Source organism: Myotis brandtii, unplaced genomic scaffold, assembly GCF_000412655.1.
Source record: "Myotis brandtii unplaced genomic scaffold, ASM41265v1 scaffold927, whole genome shotgun sequence".
NCBI lineage: Eukaryota > Metazoa > Chordata > Mammalia > Chiroptera > Vespertilionidae > Myotis > Myotis brandtii.
The window spans coordinates 3,365,064-3,375,531 of record NW_005371823.1 but is presented as its reverse complement, the minus strand read 5'-3'; the positions used below and the strand labels follow the sequence as shown (position 1 = coordinate 3,375,531).

At 42.2% G+C, this 10,468-nt stretch overlaps 1 pseudogene; it reads right to left on the bottom strand.

Moving 5' to 3' along the window:
- LOC102243166 overlaps window positions 1–2,504 on the bottom strand; it is a 3,632-nt pseudogene extending 1,128 nt beyond the window's left edge.
- Window positions 2,505–10,468: the final 7,964 nt, after the last annotated feature.

The window sequence follows — 10,468 nt, the reverse complement described above, 5'->3', positions numbered from 1 at the left end:
GCGCTCCAACCCCCTGATCGGCCCTGCTCTTTGCGTGACAGGGGGTGGCGCCGCAACCTCCCCATCGACCCTGCCTTGAGTGTGACAGGGGGCGGTGCCCCAACCCCCCAATCGGCCCTACCCTGAGCGTGACTGAGGGTGGCATCGCAACCTCCCGATCCGCCCTGCTCTGTGCATGACAGGGGGCGGCGCCCCAACTCCCCAATCGGCCCTGCTCTGAGCCTGACCAGGGGCTGCACCTAGGGATTGGGCGTGCCCTCTGCCACCCGGGAGCAGGCCTAAGCCAGCAGGTTGTTATCTCCAGAGGGGTCCCAGACTGCGAGAGGGCACAGACCAGGCTGAGGGACCCCTCTCTGCCCCCGAGTGCACAAATTTTTGTGCACCGGGCCTCTAGTATATACATAAAGAGCCAGGGTCCGTAACGTCCGAAACAACCGAAGGGACGACCGAATGCCAGTCTGTGCATGCAGCACGCTCAGGTAGGCGGGGACTGGTGAGCAGGATGAAATGCTGACTTCTTGGAGAGAGAGAGAGGCGGGGCTGATCAGCAGCTGCCACCACTGCTTGTGAGGCCCGGAGAGAGAAGCAGGGTCTGATCCGCAGCCTCTGTGGCAGTTGCTACTCAGCCCTTGCCTCTCTCTCTTTCTAAGCCTCGCCAGCAGCTGCGCCTCTCTCTCTCTGAGATGTCAGCAGTTCAGCCTGCTCACCAGCAGCCTGGGGCAGCTGCTGATCAGCCCCACCTCCCTGATCAGGACCAGAGACGCTGACTGGCATAGAAACCGACCAATCAGAACCAAATCTGGCTGAACTGCGAAGAGCCAATGGCTGCCTAGGAGGCGGAGCTTTTGATGCTGACTGGCATAGAAACTGACCAATTAGAACCAAATCTGGGTGAACTGCGAAGGCAGAACCTAAGGTGGGGGTTGTGGAGGGGTTTTAAGGGCAACAGCTATTTGATGTAAGGTGTAAGAAAGTGGTTCAATTTTTTAATGACCAGTTTGGCAGTATAGTGCATATGGCTGGCTATCAGTCCAGATATAGGGATGATGTATTTTTGTCTGCCAAGAGCATTTCCTCCTGCTGAAAAAGACTTTCTCCCCACCCCATTTAAGCAATCCTATCCTATATAATCTATCTATACTAATAAAAGGGTAATATGCTAATTAGACTGGGTCAACCAGCCATCTTCTGGTCATCTGATTTCCTTCCGGACAAAGCCATGGTAGTGGGGGCCAAGGCAGAGGCAGTTAGGGGCGATCAGGGAAGGGCAGTTGGGGGCAACCAGGAAAGCAGGGGAGGGCCATTGGGGGCAAGATCAGGTTGGCAAGGCGGGCAGTTGGGGAAGAGATCATGCCTGCAGGGGAGGGCAGTTGGGGGTGAGATCAGGCTGGCAGGGGAGGGCAGTTAGGGGAGATCGGGCAGGCAGGCAGAGGCAATTAGGGGCAAGGCGGCAGGCAGACAGAGGCAGTTAGGAGCCAGCGTTCCAAGATTTCGAGAGGGATGCCCAACTGCCGGTTGGGATCGGGCATCTGTGGGATCGGGGTGAGATCAGGCTGGCAGGGGAGGGCAGTTAGGGGAGATCGGGCAGGCAGGCAGAGGCAATTAGGGGCAATCAGGCAGGCAGACAGAGGCAGTTAGGAGCCAGCGTTCCAAGATTTCGAGAGGGATGCCCAACTGCCGGTTGGGATCGGGCATCCCCTGTGGGATCAGGCCTAAGCCAGCAGTCAGACATCCCCCAAGGAGTCCCTGATTGGAGAGGGTGCAGGCTGGGCTGAGGAAACCTCCCCCTGCCCCGTGCACAAATTTTGTGCACAGGCCACTAGTTTTCATATAACTCTCCATCCCAATCTTGTTGACGAGGTCATTTAGCTGGATTCAAATTCAGAGGTTCAGTCACTTCACGAATTCCTTTCTCAATTTCACTTTATCAAAATTGATGGCACCTCAAAACAGAGAAAACAGAATCATATCCTTCTTCTTGAATCATTTCTGCAACTTTTTGAAGGTCAGTAGGATGTAAACATTGTTAAGTAGCTTGAATATTACCTACAACGTCAACCTCATTGTGCTAAGAAATGATACTATGGCATCTAATGAGGTAGAGCTGTCTTTGAAACTTCAGAACTTCTTCGATGAACTTGTGCACCACATTGTTTGGCCACATTCTCAATTTCATCATGGTCCATTGAAACCCACACACTCTGGAAGACCCCTGAGTCCAGGGCCGCAAGCAGGACCCAGCCAATGAGCGGGACACCTGCCAGATGCTTAATGTTCTTCAAAGGGATGCCCTTGCTGCTACCCCGGGCCAGAATTAAGGCCGCCAGGTGTGAGGCTTCTCCACACACCAGCCCTGGCTGCAGCGGGAGTTGCGCTGCAGCTTCAGGGGCCGACCCTGGGATGGCGGCCTCCGCGGGTTGGAGATGGAGGTTGCGACCCTCTTCTCCACTGAATCCATTTTCCTCCCACATTTCCTCCCCAGCTTCTCCACATCCGGGAGCTCTTCTCTCGAGAATTTCTTATTGTTTATGTAAAAAAACTATGTAATTTTATTAAGCCCAAGGAAATAACATCCTTTGATAAGCATCTTAGCTTATTAAATGTGGGAATTATTTTCATTATAAAACATACTGTACAGCACTTATAAAGAACAATTACATTTAATGATTATGTTTATATTAGTTATAAATATAATTGTATAAAAATATATTTTATTAAGTATGTGAAATAAAATTGTAGGTTTCATAACCAATTTTTTGTAATAACTAGTGGCCTGGTACATGGATTCATGCACATTGAAAGGAAATTAATTAGAAGAAATATTTTAATATCGCTATTCGCCCTTTCTCTATAATGGAACTGTCAACCAAATTCACGATCGACTATGACAGATTAAAACACACGCATGCAATTGGTGCCAGTGAGAGCTTATATGTATCTTGCATGTGCGAGTCAACATTTATTTTTAAATTGCCAGTGTGAGTCATATGTACCAGCCGGTTGGTCGGTCAGATGGTCAGACAGATGTATGGTCAGTCACTTAGCCTTTAATATACATAAATAGCCTTCTGATGGAGGTCATTCAGAGTGATTAGCTTAATTGATAATTTTGTAACTAAAATTGAATTCTGCATTACTTTAGATTTAGGACATTCATGGTAAACATTTTACTAACAACAATAAAATGACTATTCTTATTTAAGAGTTGTAAATTTCCATTCTAAAAATATTCCTAACCAAAAATTGACTACTTTTAAATAGTACTTTTATTATTTAGTTCATTTTACACTGGAAAAATAATGACATAGTACTATATTTCCTTTATATTTATTTTAAATGTAGATCATAACACCCTGGCTGGTGTTTCTAAGTGGTTAGAACATTGGCTCACATACCTAAGGGTCTTGGATTTGATTCCTGGTCAAGGGCACATACCTGGTCAGGACAGAGTGCAACCAATCAATGTGTTTCTCTCACATTGATATTTCTCTCTCTCTCTCTCTCTCCCCCCCCTCCCTTCCACTCTCTCTTTAAAAAAAATCATTGGAAAAATATATCCTCAGGTGAGGATTAACAACAAAAAAATAAAAGTAGATCATAAGGATGGTAGAAAAAAAAAGAGTTGACATATTGGAAAAGAAAGAATTAATTTGCAGAATCAATGGCCAGATATCCTAAATTTTTTAGTTTAGAAATCAGCAGTAAAAACAATTCGTTAGAATCACACAACGACAGTCTGTCCAAATAAACCTATATCCCCAGAGAGAAAGCTTAATCCAATCTAGTTTAAACAAAGTGAAGGGTGATTGTTCCAGAGTCCAGCAAACGTCATTGTTAGAAACTACTTCTTAATATACAGCCTGAGTATTCCCTTGCTCCATTTCATCTAACTGCTCAATTTCTTTTGTGTTTCTTTCAAAAACTGACTAGCCATACCCTCCCTCAGTTTCCACCCATTCAAACTACATTTAGTTCTTTATGTTTTCATTACAGTTCAATTCCTCTAATCAAAGTTGTTTACATTTCTCATTTTTACCCTTTTTGGGGGGAGGGGAAAAATCTGTGACACAATAGTGTTTTAATTATGCTCTTTTAAGTGGTATAATGAAAGAGGCTTTTCTAGCTTATAAACACTGAATTTGTAATACTGTAGCTCAATTTGTGATGCCTATGAAAATCATATCCCAGGAGCTTTACCATATTAACAACTTATTGTATTTCTTCCTTTTAAATATCTATATACTTTGAAATTCTCAGGATAAATCTCAAGTGATCTTTATTTTCTATACCGGTACAACTTTTCATGGTTATGCCAAGTTTGCCAAATAGAATGAGAATTATATATTGTAACTATGAGCAATCTTTTACAATCTTAATAACTATTTCAACTATATTTAAACTAGAAGCCCAGCATGCGAAATCGCGCGGTCCCACCCACCCACGTGGCCTCGCTGTGCTTGCAGACCTGCCCACCCATGCATGCCCCACCACGCTCACAGCCCCACCCACCCGCTCCAGTCTTTGGTCGTTATGGCTAAGGCCACAGGCCTTTTATAATATAGATTGCAAAAGTGAGCACAGCCCTGACTGGTTTGGCTCAGTGGATAGAGGGTTGGCCTGCGGACTGAAGGGTCCCAGGTTGGATTCTGGTCAAGGGCATGTACCTTGGTTGCGGGCACATCCCTAGTAGGGGGTGTGCAGGAGGCAGCTGATCGATGTTTCTCTCTCATCGATGTTTCTAACTTTCTATTCCTCTCTCTTCCTCTCTGTAAAAAATCAATAAAAACAATAAAAATATATTTTAAAAAGTGAGCACAACAAAAATATAATATCTTTAACAGAAAATGGAAGCATTAACACCATCTTGGGTACACAGTCTTTAAATAAAAATAACAAATGATTTAAATTGTCATTATTTTGTTTTACCTTTGGGATGAAATGCCAAAAGTTGTATTAGGCATCAGAGTTGATTTTCTTTGACTTTAAGGCAAGAAGAATGGTGGTGCTGCTGGAATAAATGGAGTAATTGAAAGCAGTAAGGGTTATGATGAGGAACCATGAGAATGGGGTCTTACACGACAGTTTGGAGGAGGACATGCCTTTAACTTAAAAGCAAGGGCTTAGAAAATTAAAATCAGTTTTTGTGGAGGATGAGAGTGCCTGTGGTCCACTTACACTATCTCAAACCCCAAATCAACAATCTCTCATTCTTTTGCATCTTTCCCCATTCTCTCCTCCAACTCAGCACTTCTCCATACTTACCTTTAGGAGTTGGCTTTTAAGAGGTTGAGATTTTATCCATTCTAGGAAAGTTAACATTTTAACAAGATTTTGCAAGTAAAAAGACTTCAAGATTTCAGGTGTGTAGAAGATACTTTTATTATTATTATTTTTTAATTGTTATTATTGAAAGTGTTACATAGATTCTCCCTTTTTCCTGCATTAACCTCTTTCAGCCCACTCCCGTGCCCCCCAATAGAAGATAATTTTAAACAAGATGCTATTTGCATAAATAAGTCAAAGGTTCTTGAGTGTGGAGTCCATATACTTACTTCCTTCAAATTTCAATTGCATTATAAATGTTGCAAATCATTTAGATATAATAGTAAAAATCCTATATAAAAAAAGGATAATATGCAAATCCACCAAACGGCAGAATGACCGGTCACTATGACATGCACTGACCACCAGGGGGCAGACGCTCAATGTGGGAGCTGCTCCCTGGTGGTCAGTGCACTCCCCCAGGGGGAGCGCTGCTCAGCCACAAACAGGGCTGATGGCTGGCATGCGCAGTGCTGGTGGCAGGAGCCTCTCCTGCCAAGCAGCACTACTAAGGATGTCCAGACTGCTAAAGGAGGCTGGGGCGAGGGGACCCCCCCCCCCCCCAGTGCACAAATGTCGTGCACGGGGCCTCTAGTATTTTATAATTATCAGAAATGTGATAGAACTGATCAAGTATATAAAGCCAGTTATGCAAATTGGCTAGTATGAGTAAGAATTTCTTTGTTTGGTGCTAACATTGAGACTTTTTCATTTTGGTAGAAACTACGAGCAAGAAAAAAATATATGAGGGTCAACTTTTTTTGAAATATCAATCATTATCTTGTCCTGATAACCTGTGCCTGCTCCACCAATTTCTGTTCAGTTACATCTCTGCAGTATGCTGTCTAGGACACCTCTTCATTTTGCTGCATGGGCAGTCGTGTCTTCTTGAAAACCATGGGTCTGCTTACCATAAATAATCTTAAGAACAGTTACGCTCTTGATAGGAACAAATGAAGCAATGGTTAATTGATGACATTCATAAAAGAATAAACAAAGCAATATTACAAATATCAATACAATCCGTGGTCTTCATACCAAACTTTGAAATTTGTTTTTACCCACTGATCAGTAATTGAATACAATTAAACATTGTTCCATTATATGTGCATTAATTTGAATATTTATAACTCTTTCGCATTTAGAAATTTGCTAACTATATTGCCAGTGCTATCTTGGAGTGCAAAAATAAAAGAAAGCACTGATAGAGAAGTCAAAACAGAAAATAAAAACTCTGAGTGTAGTTGAACCCGAAGGTTAGGGGCAATGGTGTGGAAAGGAAAGCTGGGATACAAAATGATGCCTGTTAATTCATATAACAACTGCATTTACCCATTTGAGGTAATGCAAATGCATGATAAAAGTAAAATGACCAGATCCAATTATATGCATCAATTCTATCTTCTTGAGCAATTATCACTCTTTCGTAAACTGTAATTTTGGCCACTTGTGTGTACCAACCCTTAATTGTCAGTAATTCTCTAGTTTTCTAGCATTTTGTAATGAGATATTTTAGCATACAACACTGCCGCTGCCAGCTATTTACATTGTAGAACTGAATTGCCAAACAGACATATAAAAAACATGGGAGGCAGCCACTTGCAGCATTCTTAAATATTTTGCTTACGTACTTGATATTTAAAGACAGCAAATTATTGACAGAATCAGTGGTAATCTTGAGGGTCCAGGGCCATGGCTACTATTTTTCTTTCCATGTCATAATCTCATTAAGAATTATAGAAATCTTTTTCCTGTTTTAAATGATACCATGTAGGCAAGAAAAATCACAACTGCTGCTGTTGGTTATTTGGTTGTTACTAAAACTCTCTATTTTTCTTGGAAATATAATTTTTAACAAACTCCAGAAATAGAAACTGGTCATCATATACTAACCAATTTTTCAAAAAATGTTTGTGTGTACTTCCTACAGGACTGGAGACTTGAATGTTTTCCATATAACCAAGTCAGTAGGGTGGTGGCATTGTCTAGGAATTAATGTTAGGGGGAGTTTAGGATGGACATGGTTAGGAACACTCCCTAGACTGCTTCACTCTTTCTTTAAAAAGGAAGCCAGTGGGAATCTTAAATGAATGTTACTAAGTAAAAGAAGCCAATTTGAAAAGACTTCATACTGTATGATTCCAACTATATGGCAGCCTGGAAGAGGTAAAACTATAGAGATAATAAAAAGATCAGTGGTTGGTTATCAGAAGTGGGGGTGTGGGGAGAGATGAACAGGCAGAGCACGGAGGATTTTTAGGACAATGAAAATCCTCTGTATGGTATAATGATAGATATGTATCACTGTACATTTGTTCGTGCCCATAGAATGTACAACATCAAGACAGAACACTAAGGTAAACTATGGATTTGGGGTAATTATGATGTGCCAATGTAGGCATACCCTTGGTAAAATATGTCCCATTCTGGTGAGTGGATGCTGAAAATGGGTGAGATTAAGCATGGGCACCAGCAAAGGGAACATGAGAAATATCAGTACCTCTGGTTTAATGTTTTTGTAAACCTAAAACTACTCTAAAAAAGATAGTCATTGTGTAAAAGAAAGCTATTGCACTGGTTCATCTCAAAGGTGCCTCAGAGTTTCTAGTGGCTTTTAATGACACTTTATATTGGTTGGTTAGGAGAGGGAATGCTGATGGCTAGTAGAAAAGGGTCTTTTAATGACACTTTATATTGGTTGGTTAGGAGAGGGGATGCTGATGTAGAAAAGGGTGGCCAGGGACTCAGAGATTTGGATTCTCTGGAGCCTTTGTTCCTCACTAGTTATGCGATGCATGAATGCAGCCTGAGGGGTCTGAGTTCCTCATCTATCTAATGAAAACATTGACTTATATTTCTACTAGAGGCCCAGTGCATGAAATTTGTGAATGGGTAGGGTCCCTAGGCCTGGCTGGTGATCAGGGCCAATCAGGTTCTCTGCCTCCCCGCCTCCTCCTTCCCTCGCTCCCTTAGCTCCCTGCTACCACCACAGCTGGTTGTCTGCTATGTTCTGTGCCGCCCCCTGGTGGTCAGCACACATCATAGCGAGCGAGCGAACTCCCAGTCTCCCCCCCCTGGTGGTCAGCACACGTCATAGCAAGCGAGTGAACTCCCAGTCTCCCCATTGAACTCCCAAGGGGACACTTTGCATATTAGCCTTTTACCTATCCTACATAATAAAAGCCTAATATGCTAAGTGTCCAACCATTTGACTGTTCGACCAGTCGCTATGACATGCACTGACCACCAGGGGGCAGACACTCCACCTGGTATGTTAGCTTGCTGCCGGGGTCCGGCCCATCAGGACTGGTTGAGACGTGCCACACATGCCCTGGAGCCCTCCCGCAGTTCCTCCTCGGCCCCAATTGTTCACTGGTGGGGTCCCTCGGCATGGCCTGCGCCCTCTCGCAATCTGGGACTTGTCAGTTGTATATTTTCCCAAGTATTTCCTTGCTCATGATTATTTAAAGCTATTTCTATATATTTACTGTTCTTTGATTAATATCCTTGTATTTGTTGCCTTTTTAAATGACTTTCAAAAATAGAATTAGTATGAGTATTTTGAAATGAATAATTTCTTTTCTTATTACTTCTATTATTTGACCCACCTTTTTTCCTATTATTTTTGGACTACTCAATTAAGATGTTTAAAAAAATTCTTCTCTTTCCAAATCTCTCCCTGGATATATGCCTTACTTTTGAATTTGATCTTGTTTGCCATTTCTTGTAATGTTTCCTTTGGTCTGTGAACATCCCAAGCATATCTTTTGGAAATCTTCTGCACACCCTATTCTTTTTAGGGTTTCTTCATTGATTATTTATCAAAGCCTAGACTCTCTCTTTGAATTTGGAATCTCTTCCAACTTATACTGTAATTTTTGTTTATTTCTTAGTTTCAATTAACATTCTGTTAAGTCCATTTATATTTGGATTTCCATCATCTTATGTTGAAAACTGTATGTAGTACCTTCTCATGCCAAGATGTTTCTGAGTTCTCTTTCTTCTCTGAGAGAATGATGTCATTATCCACAAAGTCTCAACTGCTGGAAACATTGGTGACATCCTCAGTCTCTCCTTTCTTATTCTTCATCTCATAGGTCACCATCCTTATTGCCAGAGTATCACCTTATGTATCCTTATTCCATATACCATCACTCTGGATATATATTTTATAATGCAAACCTATGTGAGGGGAGTTCCAAAAAATTGAGTGTGCTTGCAAGAAGAGAGATTGGCATCTCTTTTCTCAGTTGGTCATTTGGCTGAACCTCTGACTTGTTAGTTTTCCCCACCTCTACCTGGGCAGGACAAAAGAGATGACAGACCAGGGAAATAGAGGCAAAACATACTCAGCACTCTGGATATATATTTTATAATGCAAACCTATGTGAGGGGAGTTCCAAAAAATTGAGGGTGCTTGCAAGAAGAGAGACTGGCATCTCTTTTCTCAGTTGGTCATTTGGCTGAGCCTCTGACTTGTTAGTTTTCCCCGCCTCTACCTGGGCAGGACAAACGTAACTAAAAAGAGATGACAGACCAGGGGAATAGAGGCAAAGCATCCTCATTCACACAAAGGTGTGTGAGTTTCCTACAGGTCAATGGGCATCATAGAGCAATGGGGGTTGGTCCCAAGACTCACAAAGATGCCGTGAGGTATTTTAATGGGAGCAGGAGCTAGAAGATTTGGAAGAGATTGAGCTGGAGCTGCTTGATGGCTTGATGAATACATGTGTGAGCAAATCAATGTTCAAAGCAGTGTGCAAAGGCAGATGTGAGGAACTCAAAAAGGAGAATTCGGCAAAAATAATATCTGCATTCCTCTGGTACAGATGCTATTTAAGTACAAAAACATGTATTTTCACCACTAAAATTGAAAGTCATACCAAGATGCATGTTTGTACTTCATCCTATACCCCTTTCCACCTTGGCCTCTCTTTTACTCCACGAAAGACATAGGATTGCTATTGCATTTTAAAGTGCCTCTTGTGTTTCATGGTCATAGTTACTCACTGGCTAGTTCCAGGTGTTAACTACCATTTAGTTACTGTGAAGACAATTATGTAAGGCCGTTGTTTTCCCCCGGGTCATCATTTTCCCTCTTCCCATTTCATAATGCAATACTCTCAAATCATCTGACATAGTTGCT